The sequence below is a fragment of the Phalangium opilio genome, unplaced genomic scaffold (genome assembly GCF_054372755.1).
Source record: "Phalangium opilio isolate 3A_F unplaced genomic scaffold, DU_Popi_V2 ptg000194l_1, whole genome shotgun sequence".
In the NCBI taxonomy this organism is placed as follows: domain Eukaryota; kingdom Metazoa; phylum Arthropoda; class Arachnida; order Opiliones; family Phalangiidae; genus Phalangium; species Phalangium opilio.
The window spans coordinates 599,909-621,435 of record NW_028324212.1 but is presented as its reverse complement, the minus strand read 5'-3'; the positions used below and the strand labels follow the sequence as shown (position 1 = coordinate 621,435).

At 43.8% G+C, this 21,527-nt stretch overlaps 10 non-coding genes across 10 annotated transcripts; all 10 read left to right on the top strand.

Annotated features, from left to right (window-relative positions):
* The first annotated feature begins 503 nt into the window (after positions 1–503).
* On the top strand, positions 504–575 carry TRNAP-AGG (transfer RNA proline (anticodon AGG)). Its single transcript has one exon. It is a non-coding gene; the product is annotated as a tRNA-Pro (tRNA).
* A 409-nt stretch (positions 576–984) lies between these two features.
* Positions 985–1,056, top strand: TRNAP-AGG (transfer RNA proline (anticodon AGG)). The gene has a single exon. It is a non-coding gene; the product is annotated as a tRNA-Pro (tRNA).
* Positions 1,057–3,380: 2,324 nt separating this feature from the next.
* TRNAP-AGG (transfer RNA proline (anticodon AGG)) lies at positions 3,381–3,452 on the top strand. Its single transcript has one exon. It is a non-coding gene; the product is annotated as a tRNA-Pro (tRNA).
* A 409-nt stretch (positions 3,453–3,861) lies between these two features.
* On the top strand, positions 3,862–3,933 carry TRNAP-AGG (transfer RNA proline (anticodon AGG)). Its single transcript has one exon. It is a non-coding gene; the product is annotated as a tRNA-Pro (tRNA).
* A 2,640-nt stretch (positions 3,934–6,573) lies between these two features.
* On the top strand, positions 6,574–6,645 carry TRNAP-AGG (transfer RNA proline (anticodon AGG)). The gene has a single exon. It is a non-coding gene; the product is annotated as a tRNA-Pro (tRNA).
* Positions 6,646–6,894: 249 nt separating this feature from the next.
* Positions 6,895–6,966, top strand: TRNAP-AGG (transfer RNA proline (anticodon AGG)). The gene has a single exon. It is a non-coding gene; the product is annotated as a tRNA-Pro (tRNA).
* A 249-nt stretch (positions 6,967–7,215) lies between these two features.
* On the top strand, positions 7,216–7,287 carry TRNAP-AGG (transfer RNA proline (anticodon AGG)). The gene has a single exon. It is a non-coding gene; the product is annotated as a tRNA-Pro (tRNA).
* Positions 7,288–17,261: 9,974 nt separating this feature from the next.
* On the top strand, positions 17,262–17,333 carry TRNAP-AGG (transfer RNA proline (anticodon AGG)). The gene has a single exon. It is a non-coding gene; the product is annotated as a tRNA-Pro (tRNA).
* A 1,366-nt stretch (positions 17,334–18,699) lies between these two features.
* Positions 18,700–18,771, top strand: TRNAP-AGG (transfer RNA proline (anticodon AGG)). The gene has a single exon. It is a non-coding gene; the product is annotated as a tRNA-Pro (tRNA).
* Positions 18,772–20,455: 1,684 nt separating this feature from the next.
* TRNAP-AGG (transfer RNA proline (anticodon AGG)) lies at positions 20,456–20,527 on the top strand. The gene has a single exon. It is a non-coding gene; the product is annotated as a tRNA-Pro (tRNA).
* Positions 20,528–21,527: the final 1,000 nt, after the last annotated feature.

Here is a 21,527-nt window from a genome sequence, read left to right as displayed (position 1 = left end):
TGAGCATGTTTGGTTATAAACATGGTCCGTTGGTCTAGGGGTATGATACTCGCTTTGGATGCGAGTGGTCCCGGGTTCAAATCCCTGACGGACTCGAGTTTTTTCAAAAGTAAATTAGTGACTATTTTAATGCAACTAACTACAGGGTAGGTCTATGAGTTGAGCATGTTTAGTTACACACATGGTTCGTTGGTCTAGGGCTATGATACTCGCTTAGGGTATGAGTGGTCCCGAGATAAAATCCCGACGGACCCGAGTTTTTGCAGTAGTAATTTAGTGACGATTTTAATGCAACTAACTACAGGGTAGGCCTATGAGTTGAGAATGTTTTACTTACTTACATGGTCCGTTGGTCAAGGGGTATGATACTCGCTTAGGGTGTGAGTGGTCCCGAGTTTAAATCCCGCACGAACCCGAGTTTTTGCAAAAGTAAATTAGTGACTATTTTAACGAATTTAACTACAGGGTAGGCCTATGAGTTGAGCATGTTTAGTTACACACATGGTCCGTTGGTCTAGGGGTATGATACTCGCTTAGGGTGCGAGTGGTCCGGGGTTCAAATCCCGGACGGACCCGAGTTTTTGCAAAAGTAAATTAGTGACTATTTTAATGCAACTAACTACAGGGTAGGCCTATGAGTTGAGAATGTTTTACTTACTTACATGGTCCGTTGGTCAAGGGGTATGATACTCGCTTAGGGTGTGAGTGGTCCCGAGTTCAAATCCCGGACGGACCCGAGTTTTTGCAGAAGTGAATTAGTGACTATTTTAATGCAACTAACTACAGGGTAGCCTATGAGTTGAGCATGTTTGGTTATAAACATGGTCTGTTGGTCTAGGGGTATGATACTCAGCTTAGGGTGCGAGTGGTCCCGGGTTTAAATCCCGGATGAACCCGAGTTTTTGCAGAAGTAATTTAGAGACTATTTAAAAGCAACTAACTACAGGGTAGGCCTATGAGTTTAGCATGTTTAGTTACACACATGGTCCGTTGGTCTAGGGGTATGATACTCACTTAGGGTGCGAGTGGTCCCGGGTTCAAATCCCGGACGAACCCGAGTTTTTGCAGAAGTAATTTAGTGACTATTTAAACGCAGCTAACTAAAGGGTAGACCTATGAGTTGAGCATGTTTAGTTACACACAAGGTCCTTTGGTCTAGGGGTATGATACTCGCTTAGGGTGCGAGTGGTCCGGGGTTCCAATCCCGGACGGACCCGAGTTTTTGCAAAAGTAAATTAGTGACTATTTTAATGCAACTAACTAAAGGGTAGGTCTATGAGGTGAGCATGTTTAGTTACACACATGGTTCGTTGGTCTAGGGCTATGATACTCGATTAGGGTGTGAGTGGTCCCGAGATAAAATCCCGACGGACCCGAGTTTTTGCCGAAGTAATTTAGTGACTATTTAAAAGCAACTAACTACAGGGTAGGTCTATGAGTTGAGAATGTTTTAATTACTTGCATGGTCCGTTGGTCAAGGGGTATGATACTCGCTTAGGGTTTGAGTGGTCCCGAGTTCAAATCCCGCACGAACCCGAGTTTTTGCAAAAGTAAATTAGTGACTATTTTAATGCAACTAACTACAGGGTAGCCTATGAGTTGAGCATGTTAAGTTATAAACATGGTCCGTTGGTCTAAGAGTATGATACTCGCTGTGGGTGCGAGTGGTCCCGGGTTCAAATCCCGGACAGACCCGACTTTTTGCAAAAGTAAAATTAGTGACTATTTAATGCAACTAACTACAGGGTAGGTCCATGAGTTGAGCATGTTTAGTTACACACATGGTTCGTTGGTCTAGGGCTATGATACTCGCTTAGGGTGAGAGTGGTCCCGAGATAAAATCCCAACGGACCCGAGTTTTTGCCGAAGTAATTTAGTGACTATTTAAAAGCAATTAACTACAGGGTAGGCCTATGAGTTGAGAATGTTTTACTTACTTACATGGTCCGTTGGTCAAGGGGTATGATACTCGCTTAGGGTGTGAGTGGTCCCGAGTTCAAATCCCGCACCTACCCGAGTTTTTGCAAAAGTAAATTAGTGACTATTTTAATGAAACTAACTACAGGGTAGGCCTATGAGTTGAGCATGTTGAGTTACACACATGGTCCGTTGGTCTAGGCATATGATACTCGCTTAGGGTGCGAGTGGTCCGGGGTTGAAATCCCGGACGGACCCGAGTTTTTGCAAAAGTAAATTAGTATCTATTTTAATGCAACTAACTACAGGGTAGTCCTATGAGTTGAGCATGATTAGTTGCACACTGTCCGTTGGTCAAGGGGTATGATACTCGCTTAGGGTGAGAGTGGTGCCGAGATAAAATCCCGACGGACCCGAGTTTTTGCAGTAGTAATTTAGTGACTATTTAAAAGCAACTAACTACAGGGTAGGCCTATGAGTTGAGAATGTTTTACTTACTTACATGGTCCGTTGGTCAAGCGGTATGATACTCGCTTAGGGTGTGAGTGGTCCCGAGTTTAAATCCCGCACGAACCCGAGTTTTTGCAAAAGTAAATTAGTGACTATTTTAATGAAACTAACTACAGGGTAGGCCTATGAGTTGAGCATGTTTAGGTACACACATGGTCCGTTGGTCTAGGGGTATGATACTCTCATAGGGTGCAAGTGGTCCGGGGTTGAAATCCTGGACAGACCCGAGTTTTTGCAAAAGTAAATTAGTGACTATTTTAATGCAACTAACTACAGGGCAGTCCTATGAGTTGAGCATGTTTAGTTACACACTGTCCGTTGGTCAAGGGGTATGATACTCGCTTAGGGTGTGAGTGGTCTCGAGTTCAAATCCCGCACGAACCCGAGTTTTTGCAGTAGTAATTTAGTGACGATTTTAATGCAACTAACTACAGGGTTGGTCTATGAGTTGAGAATGTTTTAGTTACTTACATGGTCCGTTGGTCAAGGGGTATGATACTCGCTTAGTGTGTGAGTGGTCCCGGGTTCAAATCCCTGACGGACCCGAGTTTTTTCAAAAGTAAATTAGTGACTATTTTAATGCAACTAACTACAGGGTAGGTCTATGAGTTGAGCATGTTTAGTTACACACATGGTTCGTTGGTCTAGGGCTATGATACTCGCTTAGGGTATGAGTGGTCCCGAGATAAAATCCAGACGGACCCGAGTTTTTGCAGTAGTAATTTAGTGACGATTTTAATGCAACTAACTACAGGGTAGGCCTATGAGTTGAGAATGTTTTACTTACTTACATGGTCCGTTGGTCAAGGGGTATGATACTCGCTTAGGGTGTGAGTGGTCCCGAGTTTAAATCCCGCACGAACCCGAGTTTTTGCAAAAGTAAATTAGTGACTATTTTAACGAATTTAACTACAGGGTAGGCCTATGAGTTGAGCATGTTTAGTTACACACATGGTCCGTTGGTCTAGGGGTATGATACTCGCTTAGGGTGCGAGTGGTCCGGGGTTCAAATCCCGGACGGACCCGAGTTTTTGCAAAAGTAAATTAGTGACTATTTTAATGCAACTAACTACAGGGTAGGCCTATGAGTTGAGAATGTTTTACTTACTTACATGGTCCGTTGGTCAAGGGGTATGATACTCGCTTAGGGTGTGAGTGGTCCCGAGTTCAAATCCCGGACGGAGCCGAGTTTTTGCAGAAGTGAATTAGTGACTATTTTAATGCAACTAACTACAGGGTAGCCTATGAGTTGAGCATGTTTGGTTATAAACATGGTCTGTTGGTCTAGGGGTATGATACTCAGCTTAGGGTGCGAGTGGTCCCGGGTTTAAATCCCGGATGAACCCGAGTTTTTGCAGAAGTAATTTAGAGACTATTTAAAAGCAACTAACTACAGGGTAGGCCTATGAGTTTAGCATGTTTAGTTACACACATGGTCCGTTGGTCTAGGGGTATGATACTCACTTAGGGTGCGAGTGGTCCCGGGTTCAAATCCCGGACGAACCCGAGTTTTTGCAGAAGTAATTTAGTGACTATTTAAACGCAGCTAACTAAAGGGTAGACCTATGAGTTGAGCATGTTTAGTTACACACAAGGTCCTTTGGTCTAGGGGTATGATACTCGCTTAGGGTGCGAGTGGTCCGGGGTTCCAATCCCGGACGGACCCGAGTTTTTGCAAAAGTAAATTAGTGACTATTTTAATGCAACTAACTAAAGGGTAGGTCTATGAGGTGAGCATGTTTAGTTACACACATGGTTCGTTGGTCTAGGGCTATGATACTCGATTAGGGTGTGAGTGGTCCCGAGATAAAATCCCGACGGACCCGAGTTTTTGCCGAAGTAATTTAGTGACTATTTAAAAGCAACTAACTACAGGGTAGGTCTATGAGTTGAGAATGTTTTAATTACTTGCATGGTCCGTTGGTCAAGGGGTATGATACTCGCTTAGGGTTTGAGTGGTCCCGAGTTCAAATCCCGCACGAACCCGAGTTTTTGCAAAAGTAAATTAGTGACTATTTTAATGCAACTAACTACAGGGTAGCCTATGAGTTGAGCATGTTAAGTTATAAACATGGTCCGTTGGTCTAAGAGTATGATACTCGCTGTGGGTGCGAGTGGTCCCGGGTTCAAATCCCGGACAGACCCGACTTTTTGCAAAAGTAAAATTAGTGACTATTTAATGCAACTAACTACAGGGTAGGTCCATGAGTTGAGCATGTTTAGTTACACACATGGTTCGTTGGTCTAGGGCTATGATACTCGCTTAGGGTGAGAGTGGTCCCGAGATAAAGTCCCAACGGACCCGAGTTTTGCCGAAGTAATTTAGTGACTATTTAAAAGAAACTAACTACAGGGTAGGCGTATGAGTTGAGAATGTATTACTTACTTACATGGTCCGTTGGTCAAGGGGTATGATACTCGCTTAGGGTGTGAGTGGTCCCGAGTTCAAATCCCGCACGAACCCGAGTTTTTGCAAAAGTAAATTAGTGACTATTTTAATGCAACTAACTACAGGGTAGCCTATGAGTTGAGCATGTTTAGTTATAACCATGGTCCGTTGGTCTAAGAGTATGATACTCGCTGTGGGTGCGAGTGGTCCCGGGTTCAAATCCCGGACGGACCCGAGTTTTTGCAAAAGTAAATTAGTTACTATTTAATGCAACTAACTACAGGGTAGGTCCATGAGTTGAGCATGTTTAGTTACACACATGGTTCGTTGGTCTAGGGCTATGATACTCGCTTAGGGTGAGAGTGGTCCCGAGATAAAATCCCAACGGACCCGAGTTTTGGCCGAAGTAATTTAGTGACTATTTAAAAGCAATTAACTACAGGGTAGGCCTATGAGTTGAGAATGTTTTATTTACTTACATGGTCCGTTGGTCAAGGGGTATGATACTCGCTTAGGGTGTGAGTGGTTCCGAGTTCAAATCCCGCACGAACCCGAGCTTTTGCAAAAGTAAATTAGTGACTATTTTAATGCAACTAACTACAGGGTAGGTCTATGAGTTGAGCATGTTTAGTTACACACATGGTTCGTTGGTCTAGGGCTATGATACTCGCTTAGGGTGTGAGTGGTCCCGAGATAAAATCCCGACGGACCCGAGTTTTTGCCGAAGTAATTTAGTGACTATTTAAAAGAAACTAACTACAGGGTAGGCCTATGAGTTGAGAATGTATTACTTACTTACATGGTCCGTTGGTCAAGGGGTATGATACTCGCTTAGGGTGTGAGTGGTCCCGAGTTCAAATCCCGCACGAACCCGAGTTTTTGCAAAAGTAAATTAGTGACTATTTTAATGCAACTAACTACAGGGTAGCCTATGAGTTGAGCATGTTTAGTTATAAACATGGTCCGTTGGTCTATGAGTATGATACTCGCTGTGGGTGCGAGTGGTCCCGGGTTCAAATCCCGGACGGACCCGACTTTTTGCAAAAGTAAATTAGTGACTATTTAATGCAACTAACTACAGGGTAGGTCCATGAGTTGAGCATGTTTAGTTACACACATGGTTCGTTGGTCTAGGGCTATGATACTCGCTTAGGGTGAGAGTGGTCCCGAGATAAAGTCCCAACGGACCCGAGTTTTGCCGAAGTAATTTAGTGACTATTTAAAAGCAATTAACTACAGGGTAGGCCTATGAGTTGAGAATGTTTTACTTACTTACATGGTCCGTTGGTCAAGGGGTATGATACTCGCTTAGGGTGTGAGTGGTCCCGAGTTCAAATCCCGCACGAACCCGAGTTTTTGCAAAAGTAAATTAGTGACTATTTTAATGAAACTAACTACAGGGTAGGCCTATGAGTTGAGCATGTTGAGTTACACACATGGTCCGTTGGTCTAGGCATATGATACTCGCTTAGGGTGCGAGTGGTCCGGGGTTGAAATCCCGGACGGACCCGAGTTTTTGCAAAAGTAAATTAGTATCTATTTTAATGCAACTAACTACAGGGTAGTCCTATGAGTTGAGCATGATTAGTTGCACACTGTCCGTTGGTCAAGGGGTATGATACTCGCTTAGGGTGTGAGTGGTCCCGAGTTCAAATCCCGCACGAACCCGAGTTTTTGCAGTAGTAAATTAGTGACCATTTTAATGCAACTAACTACAGGGTTGGTCTATGAGTTGAGAATGTTTTAGTTACTTCCATGGTCCGTTGGTCAAGGGGTATGATACTCGCTTAGGGTGCGAGGGGTCCCGGGTTCAAATCCCGGACGAACCTGAGTTTTTGCAGAAGTAATTTGGTGACTATTTAAACGCAACTAACTACAGGGTAGGCCTATGAGTTGAGAATGTTTTACTTACTTACATGGTCCGTTGGTCAAGGGGTATGATACTCGCTTAGGGTGTGAGTCGTCCCGAGTTCAAATCCCGCACGAACCCGAGTTTTTGCAAAAGTAAATTAGTGACTATTTTAATGAAACTAACTACAGGGTAGGCCTATGAGTTGAGCATGTTTAGTTACACACATGGTCCGTTGGTCTAGGGGTATGATACTCACTTAGGGTGCGAGTGGTCCCGGGTTCAAATCCCGGACGAACCTGAGTTTTTGCAGAAGTAATTTGGTGACTATTTAAACGCAACTAACTACAGGGTAGGCCTATGAGTTGAGAATGTTTTACTTACTTACATGGTCCGTTGGTCAAGGGGTATGATACTCGCTTAGGGTGTGAGTGGTCCCGAGTTCAAAACCCGCACGAACCCGAGTTTTTGCAAAAGTAAATTAGTGACTATTTTAATGAAACTAACTACAGGGTAGGCCTATGAGTTGAGCATGTTTAGTTACAAACATGGTCCGTTGGTCTAGGGGTATGATACTCGCTTAGGGTGCGAGTGGTCCGGGGTTCAAATCCCGGACGGACCCGAGTTTTTGCAAAAGTAAATTAGTGACTATTTAATGCAACTAACTACAGGGTAGGTCCATGAGTTGAGCATGTTTAGTTACACACATGGTTCGTTGGTCTAGGGCTATGATACTCGCTTAGGGTGAGAGTGGTCCCGAGATAAAATCCCAACGGACCCGAGTTTTGCCGAAGTAATTTAGTGACTATTTAAAAGCAATTAACTACAGGGTAGGCCTATGAGTTGAGAATGTTTTACTTACTTACATGGTCCGTTGGTCAAGGGGTATAATACTCGCTTAGGGTGTGAGTGGTCCCGAGTTCAAATCCCGCACGAACCCGAGTTTTTGCAAAAGTAAAGTAGTGACTATTTTAATGAAACTAACTACAGGGTAGGCCTATGAGTTGAGCATGTTGAGTTACACAAATGGTCCGTGTGTCTAGGCATATGATACTCGCTTAGGGTGCGAGTGGTCCGGGGTTGAAATCCCGGACGGACCCGAGTTTTTGCAAAAGTAAATTAGTGACTATTTTAATGCAACTAACTACAGGGTAGGTCCATGAGTTGAGCATGTTTAGTTACACACATGGTTCGTTGGTCTAGGGCTATGATACTCGCTTAGGGTGAGAGTGGTCCCGAGATAAAATCCCAACGGACCCGAGTTTTGGCCAAAGTAATTTAGTGACTATTTAAAAGCAATTAACTACAGGGTAGGCCTATGAGTTGAGAATGTTTTATTTACTTACATGGTCCGTTGGTCAAGGGGTATGATACTCGCTTAGGGTGTGAGTGGTCCCGAGTTCAAATCCCGCACGAACCCGAGCTTTTGCAAAAGTAAATTAGTGACTATTTTAATGCAACTAACTACAGGGTAGGTCTACGAGTTGAGCATGTTTAGTTACACACATGGTTCGTTGGTCTAGGGCTATGATACTCGCTTAGGGTGTGAGTGGTCCCGAGATAAAATCCCGACGGACCCGAGTTTTTGCCGAAGTAATTTAGTGACTATTTAAAAGAAACTAACTACAGGGTAGGCCTATGAGTTGAGAATGTATTACTTACTTACATGGTCCGTTGGTCAAGGGGTATGATACTCGCTTAGGGTGTGAGTGGTCCCGAGTTCAAATCCCGCACGAACCCGAGTTTTTGCAAAAGTAAATTAGTGACTATTTTAATGCAACTAACTACAGGGTAGCCTATGAGTTGAGCATGTTTAGTTATAAACATGGTCTGTTGGTCTAAGAGTATGATACTCGCTGTGGGTGCGAGTGGTCCCGGGTTCAAATCCCGGACGGACCCGAGTTTTTGCAAAAGTAAATTAGTGACTATTTAATGCAACTAACTACAGGGTAGGTCCATGAGTTGAGCATGTTTAGTTACACACATGGTTCGTTGGTCTAGGGCTATGATACTCGCTTAGGGTGAGAGTGGTCCCGAGATAAAGTCCCAACGGACCCGAGTTTTGCCGAAGTAATTTAGTGACTATTTAAAAGCAATTAACTACAGGGTAGGCCTATGAGTTGAGAATGTTTTACTTACTTACATGGTCCGTTGGTCAAGGGGTATGATACTCGCTTAGGGTGTGAGTGGTCCCGAGTTCAAATCCCGCACGAACCCGAGTTTTTGCAAAAGTAAATTAGTGACTATTTTAATGAAACTAACTACAGGGTAGGCCTATGAGTTGAGCATGTTGAGATACACACATGGTCCGTTGGTCTAGGCATATGATACTCGCTTAGGGTGCGAGTGGTCCGGGGTTGAAATCCCGGACGGACCCGAGTTTTTGCAAAAGTAAATTAGTGACTATTTTAATGCAACTAACTACAGGGTAGTCCTATGAGTTGAGCATGATTAGTTACACACTGTCCGTTGGTCAAGGGGTATGATACTCGCTTAGGGTGTGAGTGGTCCCGAGTTCAAATCCCGCACGAACCCGAGTTTTTGCAGTAGTAAATTAGTGACCATTTTAATGCAACTAACTACAGGGTTGGTCTATGAGTTGAGCATGTTTAGTTACACACATGGTTCGTTGGTCTAGGGCTATGATACTCGCTTAGGGTGAGAGTGGTCCCGAGATAAAGTCCCAACGGACCCGAGTTTTGCCGAAGTAATTTAGTGACTATTTAAAAGCAATTAACTACAGGGTAGGCCTATGAGTTGAGAATGTTTTACTTACTTACATGATCCGTTGGTCAAGGGGTATGATACTCGCTTAGGGTGTGAGTGGTCCCGAGTTCAAATCCCGCACGAACTCGAGTTTTTGCAAAAGTAAATTAGTGACTATTTTAATGAAACTAACTACAGGGTAGGCCTATGAGTTGAGCATGTTGAGATACACACATGGTCCGTTGGTCTAGGCATATGATACTCGCTTAGGGTGCGAGTGGTCCGGGGTTGAAATCCCGGACGGACCCGAGTTTTTGCAAAAGTAAATTAGTGACTATTTTAATGCAACTAACTACAGGGTAGTCCTATGAGTTGAGCATGATTAGTTACACACTGTCCGTTGGTCAAGGGGTATGATACTCGCTTAGGGTGTGAGTGGTCCCGAGTTCAAATCCCGCACGAACCCGAGTTTTTGCAGTAGTAAATTAGTGACCATTTTAATGCAACTAACTACAGGGTTGGTCTATGAGTTGAGCATGTTTAGTTACACACATGGTTCGTTGGTCTAGGGCTATGATACTCGCTTAGGGTGTGAGTGGTCCCGAGATAAAATCCCGACGGACCCGAGTTTTTGCCGAAGTAATTTAGTGACTATTTAAAAGAAACTAACTACAGGGTAGGCCTATGAGTTGAGAATGTATTACTTACTTACATGGTCCGTTGGTCAAGGGGTATGATACTCGCTTAGGGTGTGAGTGGTCCCGAGTTCAAATCCCGCACGAACCCGAGTTTTTGCAAAAGTAAATTAGTGACTATTTTAATGCAACTAACTACAGGGTAGCCTATGAGTTGAGCATGTTTAGTTATAAACATGGTCCGTTGGTCTAAGAGTATGATACTCGCTGTGGGTGCGAGTGGTCCCGGGTTCAAATCCCGGACGGACCCGAGTTTTTGCAAAAGTAAATTAGTGACTATTTAATGCAACTAACTACAGGGTAGGTCCATGAGTTGAGCATGTTTAGTTACACACATGGTTCGTTGGTCTAGGGCTATGATACTCGCTTAGGGTGAGAGTGGTCCCGAGATAAAATCCCAACGGACCCGAGTTTTGCCGAAGTAATTTAGTGACTATTTAAAAGCAATTAACTACAGGGTAGGCCTATGAGTTGAGAATGTTTTACTTACTTACATGGTCCGTTGGTCAAGGGGTATAATACTCGCTTAGGGTGTGAGTGGTCCCGAGTTCAAATCCCGCACGAACCCGAGTTTTTGCAAAAGTAAATTAGTGACTATTTTAATGAAACTAACTACAGGGTAGGCCTATGAGTTGAGCATGTTGAGTTACACAAATGGTCCGTGTGTCTAGGCATATGATACTCGCTTAGGGTGCGAGTGGTCCGGGGTTGAAATCCCGGACGGACCCGAGTTTTTGCAAAAGTAAATTAGTGACTATTTTAATGCAACTAACTACAGGGTAGGTCCATGAGTTGAGCATGTTTAGTTACACACATGGTTCGTTGGTCTAGGGCTATGATACTCGCTTAGGGTGAGAGTGGTCCCGAGATAAAATCCCAACGGACCCGAGTTTTGGCCAAAGTAATTTAGTGACTATTTAAAAGCAATTAACTACAGGGTAGGCCTATGAGTTGAGAATGTTTTATTTACTTACATGGTCCGTTGGTCAAGGGGTATGATACTCGCTTAGGGTGTGAGTGGTCCCGAGTTCAAATCCCGCACGAACCCGAGCTTTTGCAAAAGTAAATTAGTGACTATTTTAATGCAACTAACTACAGGGTAGGTCTACGAGTTGAGCATGTTTAGTTACACACATGGTTCGTTGGTCTAGGGCTATGATACTCGCTTAGGGTGTGAGTGGTCCCGAGATAAAATCCCGACGGACCCGAGTTTTTGCCGAAGTAATTTAGTGACTATTTAAAAGAAACTAACTACAGGGTAGGCCTATGAGTTGAGAATGTATTACTTACTTACATGGTCCGTTGGTCAAGGGGTATGATACTCGCTTAGGGTGTGAGTGGTCCCGAGTTCAAATCCCGCACGAACCCGAGTTTTTGCAGTAGTAAATTAGTGACCATTTTAATGCAACTAACTACAGGGTTGGTCTATGAGTTGAGCATGTTTAGTTACACACATGGTTCGTTGGTCTAGGGCTATGATACTCGCTTAGGGTGAGAGTGGTCCCGAGATAAAGTCCCAACGGACCCGAGTTTTGCCGAAGTAATTTAGTGACTATTTAAAAGCAATTAACTACAGGGTAGGCCTATGAGTTGAGAATGTTTTACTTACTTACATGATCCGTTGGTCAAGGGGTATGATACTCGCTTAGGGTGTGAGTGGTCCCGAGTTCAAATCCCGCACGAACCCGAGTTTTTGCAAAAGTAAATTAGTGACTATTTTAATGAAACTAACTACAGGGTAGGCCTATGAGTTGAGCATGTTGAGATACACACATGGTCCGTTGGTCTAGGCATATGATACTCGCTTAGGGTGCGAGTGGTCCGGGGTTGAAATCCCGGACGGACCCGAGTTTTTGCAAAAGTAAATTAGTGACTATTTTAATGCAACTAACTACAGGGTAGTCCTATGAGTTGAGCATGATTAGTTACACACTGTCCGTTGGTCAAGGGGTATGATACTCGCTTAGGGTGTGAGTGGTCCCGAGTTCAAATCCCGCACGAACCCGAGTTTTTGCAGTAGTAAATTAGTGACCATTTTAATGCAACTAACTACAGGGTTGGTCTATGAGTTGAGCATGTTTAGTTACACACATGGTTCGTTGGTCTAGGGCTATGATACTCGCTTAGGGTGTGAGTGGTCCCGAGATAAAATCCCGACGGACCCGAGTTTTTGCCGAAGTAATTTAGTGACTATTTAAAAGAAACTAACTACAGGGTAGGCCTATGAGTTGAGAATGTATTACTTACTTACATGGTCCGTTGGTCAAGGGGTATGATACTCGCTTAGGGTGTGAGTGGTCCCGAGTTCAAATCCCGCACGAACCCGAGTTTTTGCAAAAGTAAATTAGTGACTATTTTAATGCAACTAACTACAGGGTAGCCTATGAGTTGAGCATGTGTAGTTATAAACATGGTCCGTTGGTCTAAGAGTATGATACTCGCTGTGGGTGCGAGTGGTCCCGGGTTCAAATCCCGGACGGACCCGAGTTTTTGCAAAAGTAAATTAGTGACTATTTAATGCAACTAACTACAGGGTAGGTCCATGAGTTGAGCATGTTTAGTTACACACATGGTTCGTTGGTCTAGGGCTATGATACTCGCTTAGGGTGAGAGTGGTCCCGAGATAAAGTCCCAACGGACCCGAGTTTTGCCGAAGTAATTTAGTGACTATTTAAAAGCAATTAACTACAGGGTAGGCCTATGAGTTGAGAATGTTTTACTTACTTACATGGTCCGTTGGTCAAGGGGTATGATACTCGCTTAGGGTGTGAGTGGTCCCGAGTTCAAATCCCGCACGAACCCGAGTTTTTGCAAAAGTAAATTAGTGACTATTTTAATGAAACTAACTACAGGGTAGGCCTATGAGTTGAGCATGTTGAGATACACACATGGTCCGTTGGTCTAGGCATATGATACTCGCTTAGGGTGCGAGTGGTCCGGGGTTGAAATCCCGGACGGACCCGAGTTTTTGCAAAAGTAAATTAGTGACTATTTTAATGCAACTAACTACAGGGTAGTCCTATGAGTTGAGCATGATTAGTTACACACTGTCCGTTGGTCAAGGGGTATGATACTCGCTTAGGGTGTGAGTGGTCCCGAGTTCAAATCCCGCACGAACCCGAGTTTTTGCAGTAGTAAATTAGTGACCATTTTAATGCAACTAACTACAGGGTTGGTCTATGAGTTGAGCATGTTTAGTTACACACATGGTTCGTTGGTCTAGGGCTATGATACTCGCTTAGGGTGTGAGTGGTCCCGAGATAAAATCCCGACGGACCCGAGTTTTTGCCGAAGTAATTTAGTGACTATTTAAAAGAAACTAACTACAGGGTAGGCCTATGAGTTGAGAATGTATTACTTACTTACATGGTCCGTTGGTCAAGGGGTATGATACTCGCTTAGGGTGTGAGTGGTCCGGGGTTCAAATCCCGAACAGACCCGAGTTTTTGCAAAAGTAAATTAGTGACTATTTTAATGCAACTAACTACAGGGTAGGCCTATGAGTTGAGCATGTTTAGTTACACACATGGTCCGTTGGTCTAGGGGTATGATACTCGCTTAGGGTGCGAGTGGTCCCGTTTTCAAATCCCGGACGGACCCGAGTTTTTGCAAAAGTAATTTAGTGACTATTTAAACGCAACCAACTACAGGGTAGACCTATGAGTTGAGCATGTTTAGTTGCACACATGGTACGTTGGTCTAGGGGTATGATACTCGCTTAGGGTGCGAGTGGTCCGGGGTTCAAATCCCGGACGGACCCGAGTTTTTGCAAAAGTAAATTAGTGACTATTTTAATGCAACTAACTACAGGGTAGCCTATGAGTTGAGCATGTTTACTTATAAACATGTACCGTTGGTCTAGGGGTATGATACTCGCTTTGGGTGCGAGTGGTCCCGAGATAAAATCCCGACGGACCCGAGTTTTTGCCGAAGTAATTTAGTGACTATTTAAAAGCAACTAACTACAGGGTAGGCCTATGAGTTGAGAATGTTTTCCTTACTTACATGGTCCGTTGGTCAAGGGGTATGATACTCGCTTAGGGTGTGAGTGGTCCCGAGTTCAAATCCCGCACGAGCCCGAGTTTTTGCAAAAGTAAATTAGTGACTATTTTAATGCATCTAACTACAGGGTAGCCTATGAGTTGAGCATGTTTAATTATAAACATGGTCCGTTGGTCTAGGGGTATGAAACTCGCTTTGGATGCGAGTGGTCCCGGGTTCAAATCCCGGACGGACACGAATTTTTGCAAAAGTAAATTAGTGACTATTTTAATGCAACTAACTACAGGGTAGGTCTATGAGTTGAGCATGTTTAGTTACACACATGGTTCGTTGGTCTAGGGCTATGATACTCGCTTAGGGTGTGAGTGGTCCCGAGATAAAATCCCGACGGACCCGAGTTTTTGCCGAAGTAATTTAGTGACTATTTAAAAGCAACTAACTACAGGGTAGGCCTATGAGTTGAGAATGTTTTCCTTACTTACATGGTCCGTTGGTCAAGGGGTATGATACTCGCTTAGGGTGATAGTGGTCCCGAGTTCAAATCCCGCACGAACCCGAGTTTTTGCAAAAGTAAATTAGTGACTATTTTAATGAAACTAACTACAGGGTAGGCCTATGAGTTGGGAATGTTTTACTTACTTACATGGTCCGTTGGTCAAGGGGTATGATACTCGCTTAGGGTGTTAGTGGTCCCGAGTTCAAATCCCGCACGAACCCGAGTTTTTGCAAAAGTAAATTAGTGACTATTTTAATGCAACTAACTACAGGGTAGGTCTATGAGTTGAGCATGTTTAGTTACACACATGGTTCGTTGGTCTAGGGCTATGATACTCGCATAGGGTGTGAGTGGTCCCGAGATAAAATCCCGACGGACCCGAGTTTTTGCCGAAGTAATTTAGTGACTATTTAAAAGCAACTAACTACAGGGTAGGCCTATGAGTTGAGAATGTTTTACTTACTTACATGGCCCGTTGGTCAAGGGGTATGATACTCGCTTAGGGTGTGAGTGGTCCCGAGTTTAAATCCCGCACGAACCCGAGTTTTTGCAAAAGTAAATTAGTGACTATTTTAATGAAACTAACTACAGGGTAGGCCTATAAGTTGAGCATGTTTAGGTACACACATGGTCCGTTGGTCTAGGGGTATGATACTCTCAAAGGGTGCAAGTGGTCCGGGGTTGAAATCCTGGACGGACCCGAGTTTTTGCAAAAGTAAATTAGTGACTATTTTAATGCAACTAACTACAGGGCAGTCCTATGAGTTGAGCATGTTTAGTTACACACTGTCCGTTTGTCAAGGGGTATGATACTCGCTTAGGGTGTGAGTGGTCCCGAGTTCAAATCCCGCACGAACCCGAGTTTTTGCAGTAGTAATTTAGTGACGATTTTAATGCAACTAACTACAGGGTTGGTCTATGAGTTGAGAATGTTTTAGTTACTTACATGGTCCGTTGGTCAAGGGGTATGATACTCGCTTAGGGTGTGAGTGGTCCCGAGTTCAAATCCCGCACGAACCCGAGTTTTTGCAAAAGTAAATTAGTGACTATTTTAATGCAACTAACTACAGGGTAGCCTATGAGTTGAGCATGTTTAGTTATAAACATGGTCCGTTGGTCTAGGGGTATGATACTCGCTTTGGATGCGAGTGGTCCCGGGTTCAAATCCCTGACGGACCCGAGTTTTTTCAAAAGTAAATTAGTGACTATTTTAATGCAACTAACTACAGGGTAGGTCTATGAGTTGAGCATGTTTAGTTACACACATGGTTCGTTGGTCTAGGGCTATGATACTCGCTTAGGGTATGAGTGGTCCCGAGATAAAATCCCGACGGACCCGAGTTTTTGCAGTAGTAATTTAGTGACGATTTTAATGCAACTAACTACAGGGTTGGTCTATGAGTTGAGAATGTTTTAGTTACTTACATGGTCCGTTGGTCAAGGGGTATGATACTCGCCTAGGGTGTGAGTGGTCCCGAGTTCAAATCCCGCACGAACCCGAGTTTTTGCAAAAGTAAATTAGTGACTATTTTAATGAATTTAACTACAGGGTAGGCCTATGAGTTGAGCATGTTTAGGTACACACATGGTCCGTTGGTCTAGGGGTATGATACTCTCATAGGGTGCAAGTGGTCCGGGGTTGAAATCCTGGACGGACCCGAGTTTTTGCAAAAGTAAATTAGTGACTATTTTAATGCAACTAACTACAGGGCAGTCCTATGAGTTGAGCATGTTTAGTTACACACTGTCCGTTGGTCAAGGGGTATGATACTCGCTTAGGGTGTGAGTGGTCCCGAGTTCAAATCCCGCACGAACCCGAGTTTTTGCAGTAGTAATTTAGTGACGATTTTAATGCAACTAACTACAGGGTAGCCTATGAGTTGAGCATGTTTAGTTATAAACATGGTCCGTTGGTCTAGGGGTATGATACTCGCTTTGGATGCGAGTGGTCCCGGGTTCAAATCCCTGACGGACCCGAGTTTTTTCAAAAGTAAATTAGTGACTATTTTAATGCAACTAACTACAGGGTAGGTCTATGAGTTGAGCATGTTTAGTTACACACATGGTCTAGGGCTATGATACTCGCTTAGGGTATGAGTGGTCCCGAGATAAAATCCCGACGGACCCGAGTTTTTGCAGTAGTAATTTAGTGACTATTTAAAAGCAACTAACTACAGGGTAGGCCTATGAGTTTAGAATGTTTTACTTACTTACATGGTCCGTTGGTCAAGGGGTATGATACTCGCTTAGGGTGTGAGTGGTCCCGAGTTTAAATCCCGCATGAACCAGAGTTTTTGCAAAAGTAAATTAGTGACTATTTTAATGCAACTAACTACAGGGTAGGCCTATGAGTTGAGAATGTTTTACTTACTTACATGGTCCGTTGGTCAAGGGGTATGATACTCGCTTAGGGTGTGAGTGGTCCCGAGTTAAAATCCCGGACGGACCCGAGTTTTTGCAGAAGTGAATTAGTGACTATTTTAATGCAACTAACTACAGGGTAGCCTATGAGTTGAGCATGTTTGGTTATAAACATGGTCTGTTGGTCTAGGGGTATGATACTCGCTTAGGGTGCGAGTGGTCCCGGGTTTAAATCCCGGATGAACCCGAGTTTTTGCAGAAGTAATTTTTGAGACTATTTAAAAGCAACTAACTACAGGGTAGGCCTATGAGTTTAGCATGTTTAGTTACACACATGGTCCGTTGGTCTAGGGGTATGATACTCACTTAGGGTGCGAGTGGTCCCGGGTTCAAATCCCGGACGAACCCGAGTTTTTGCAGAAGTAATTTAGTGACTCTTTAAACGCAGCTAACTACAGGGTAGACCTATGAGTTGAGCATGTTTAGTTACACACAAGGTCCTTTGGTCTAGTGGTATGATACTCGCTTAGGGTGCGAGTGGTCCGGGGTTCCAATCCCGGACGGACCCGAGTTTTTGCAAAAGTAAATTAGTGACTATTTTAATGCAACTAACTAAAGGGTAGGTCTATGAGGTGAGCATGTTTAGTTACACACATGGTTCGTTGGTCTAGGGCTATGATACTCGATTAGGGTGTGAGTGGTCCCGAGATAAAATCCCGACGGACCGGAGTTTTTGCCGAAGTAATTTAGTGACTATTTAAAAGCAACTAACTACAGGGTAGGTCTATGAGTTGAGAATGTTTTAGATACTTGCATGGTCCGTTGGTCAAGGGGTATGATACTCGCTTAGGGTTTGAGTGGTCCCGAGTTCAAATCCCCCACGAACCCGAGTTTTTGCAAAAGTAAATTAGTGACTATTTTAATGCAACTAACTACAGGGTAGCCTATGAGTTGAGCATGTTAAGTTATAAACATGGTCCGTTGGTCTAAGAGTATGATACTCGCTGTGGGTGCGAGTGGTCCCGGGTTCAAATCCCGGACGGACCCGAGTTTTTGCAAAAGTAAATTAGTGACTATTTAATGCAACTAACTACAGGGTAGGTCCATGAGTTGAGCATGTTTAGTTACACACATGGTTCGTTGGTCTAGGGCTATGATACTCGCTTAGGGTGAGAGTGGTCCCGAGATAAAATCCCAACGGACCCGAGTTTTTGCCGAAGTAATTTAGTGACTATTTAAAAGCAATTAACTACAGGGTAGGCCTATGAGTTGAGAATGTTTTACTTACTTACATGGTCCGTTGGTCAAGGGGTATGATACTCGCTTAGGGTGTGAGTGGTCCCGAGTTCAAATCCCGCACGAACCCGAGTTTTTGCAAAAGTAAATTAGTGACTATTTTAATGAAACTAACTACAGGGTAGGCCTATGAGTTGAGAATGTATTACTTACTTACATGGTCCGTTGGTCAAGGGGTATGATACTCGCTTAGGGTGTGAGTGGTCCCGAGTTCAAATCCCGCACGAACCCGAGTTTTTGCAAAAGTAAATTAGTGACTATTTTAATGCAACTAACTACAGGGTAGTCCTATGAGTTGAGCATGATTAGTTACACACTGTCCGTTGGTCAAGGGGTATGATACTCGCTTAGGGTGTGAGTGGTCCCGAGTTCAAATCCCGCACGATCCCGAGTTTTTGCAGTAGTAAATTAGTGACCATTTTAATGCAACTAACTACAGGGTTGGTCTATGAGTTGAGAATGTTTTAGTTACTTCCATGGTCCGTTGGTCAAGGGGTATGATACTCGCTTAGGGTGCGAGTGGTCCCGGGTTCAAATCCCGGACGAACCTGAGTTTTTGCAGAAGTAATTTGGTGACTATTTAAACGCAACTAACTACAGGGTAGGCCTATGAGTTGAGAATGTTTTACTTACTTACATGGTCCGTTGGTCAAGGGGTATGATACTCGCTTAGGGTGCGAGTGGTCCCGAGTTCAAATCCCTGACGAACCCGAGTTTTTGCAAAAGTAAATTAGTGACTATTTTAATGCAACTAACTACAGGGTAGGTCTATGAGTTGAGCATGTTTAGTTACACACATGGTTCGTTGGTCTAGGGGTATGATACTCGCTTAGGGTGTGAGTGGTCCCGAGATAAAATCCCGACGGACCCGAGTTTTTGCCGAAGTAATTTAGTGACTATTTAATGCAACTAACTACAGGGTAGGTCCATGAGTTGAGCATGTTTAGTTACACACATGGTTCGTTGGTCTAGGGCTATGATACTCGCTTAGGGTGAGAGTGGTCCCGAGATAAAATCCCAACGGACCCGAGTTTTTGCCGAAGTAATTTAGTGACTATTTAAAAGTGATTAACTACAGGGTAGGCCTATGAGTTGAGAATGTTTTATTTACTTACATGGTCCGTTGGTCAAGGGGTATGATACTCGCTTAGGGTGTGAGTGGTCCCGAGTTCAAATCCCGCACGAACCCGAGCTTTTGCAAAAGTAAATTAGTGACTATTTTAATGCAACTAACTACAGGGTAGGTCTATGAGTTGAGCATGTTTAGTTACACACATGGTTCGTTGGTCTAGGGCTATGATACTCGCTTAGGGTGTGAGTGGTCCCGAGATAAAATCCCGACGGACCCGAGTTTTTGCCGAAGTAATTTAGTGACTATTTAAAAGAAACTAACTACAGGGTAGGCCTATGAGTTGAGAATGTATTACTTACTTACATGGTCCGTTGGTCAAGGGGTATGATACTCGGTTAGGGTGTGAGTGGTCCCGAGTTCAAATCCCGCACGAACCCGAGTTTTTGCAAAAGTAAATTAGTGACTATTTTAATGCAACTAACTACAGGGTAGCCTATGAGTTGAGCATGTTTAGTTATAAACATGGTCCGTTGGTCTAAGAGTATGATACTCGCTGTGGGTGCGAGTGGTCCCGGGTTCAAATCCCGGACGGACCCGAGTTTTTGCAAAAGTAAATTAGTGACTATTTAATGCAACTAACTACAGGGTAGGTCCATGAGTTGAGCATGTTTAGTTACACACATGGTTCGTTGGTCTAGGGCTATGATACTCGCTTAGGGTGAGAGTGGTCCCGAGATAAAATCCCAACGGACCCGAGTTTTGCCGAAGTAATTTAGAGACTATTTAAAAGCAGCTAACTACAGGGTAGAACTATGAGTTGAGAATGTTTTACTTACTTACATGGTCCGTTGGTCAAGGGGTATGATACTCGCTTAGGGTGTGAGTGGTCCCGAGTTCAAATCCCGCACGAACCCGAGCTTTTGCAAAAGTAAATTAGTGACTATTTTAATGAAACTAACTACAGGGTAGGCCTATGAGTTGAGCATGTTGAGTTACACACATGGTCCGTTGGTCTAGGCATATGATACTCGCTTAGGGTGCGAGTGGTCCGGGGTTGAAATCCCGGACGGACCCGAGTTTTTGCAAAAGTAAATTAGTGACTATTTTAATGAAACTAACTACAGGGTAGGCCTATGAGTTGAGCATGTTTAGTTACAAACATGGTCCGTTGGTCTAGGGGTATGATACTCGCTTAGGGTGCGAGTGGTCCGGGGTTCAAATCCCGGACGGACCCGAGTTTTTGCAAAAGTAAATTAGTGACTATTTTAATGCAACTAACTACAGGGTAGCCTATGAGTTGAGCATGTTTGGTTATAAACGTAGTCTGTTGGTCTAGGGGTATGATACTCGCTTAGGGTGCGAGTGGTCCCGGATTCAAATCCCGGATGAACCCGAGTTTTTGCAGAAGTAATTTAGAGACTATTTAAAAGCAGCTAACTACAGGGTAGAACTATGAGTTGAGCATGTTTAGTTACACACAAGGTCCTTTGGTCTAGGGGTATGATACTCGCTTAGGGTGCGAGTGGTCCCGAGTTCAAATCCCGCACGAACCCGAGTTTTTGCAAAAGTAAATTAGTGACTATTTTAATGCAACTAACTACAGGGTAGGTCTATGAGTTGAGCATGTTTAGTTACACACATGGTTCGTTGGTCTAGGGCTATGATACTCGCTTAGGGTGTGAGTGGTCCCGAGATAAAATCCCGACGGACCCGAGTTTTTGCCGAAGTAATTTAGTGACTATTTAAAAGAAACTAACTACAGGGTAGGCCTATGAGTTGAGAATGTATTACTTACTTACATGGTCCGTTGGTCAAGGGGTATGATACTCGGTTAGGGTGTGAGTGGTCCCGAGTTCAAATCCCGCACGAACCCGAGTTTTTGCAAAAGTAAATTAGTGACTATTTTAATGCAACTAACTACAGGGTAGCCTATGAGTTGAGCATGTTTAGTTATAAACATGGTCCGTTGGTCTAAGAGTATGATACTCGCTGTGGGTGCGAGTGGTCCCGGGTTCAAATCCCGGACGGACCCGAGTTTTTGCAAAAGTAAATTAGTGACTATTTAATGCAACTAACTACAGGGTAGGTCCATGAGTTGAGCATGTTTAGTTACACACATGGTTCGTTGGTCTAGGGCTATGATACTCGCTTAGGGTGAGAGTGGTCCCGAGATAAAATCCCAACGGACCCGAGTTTTGCCGAAGTAATTTAGTGACTATTTAAAAGCAATTAAC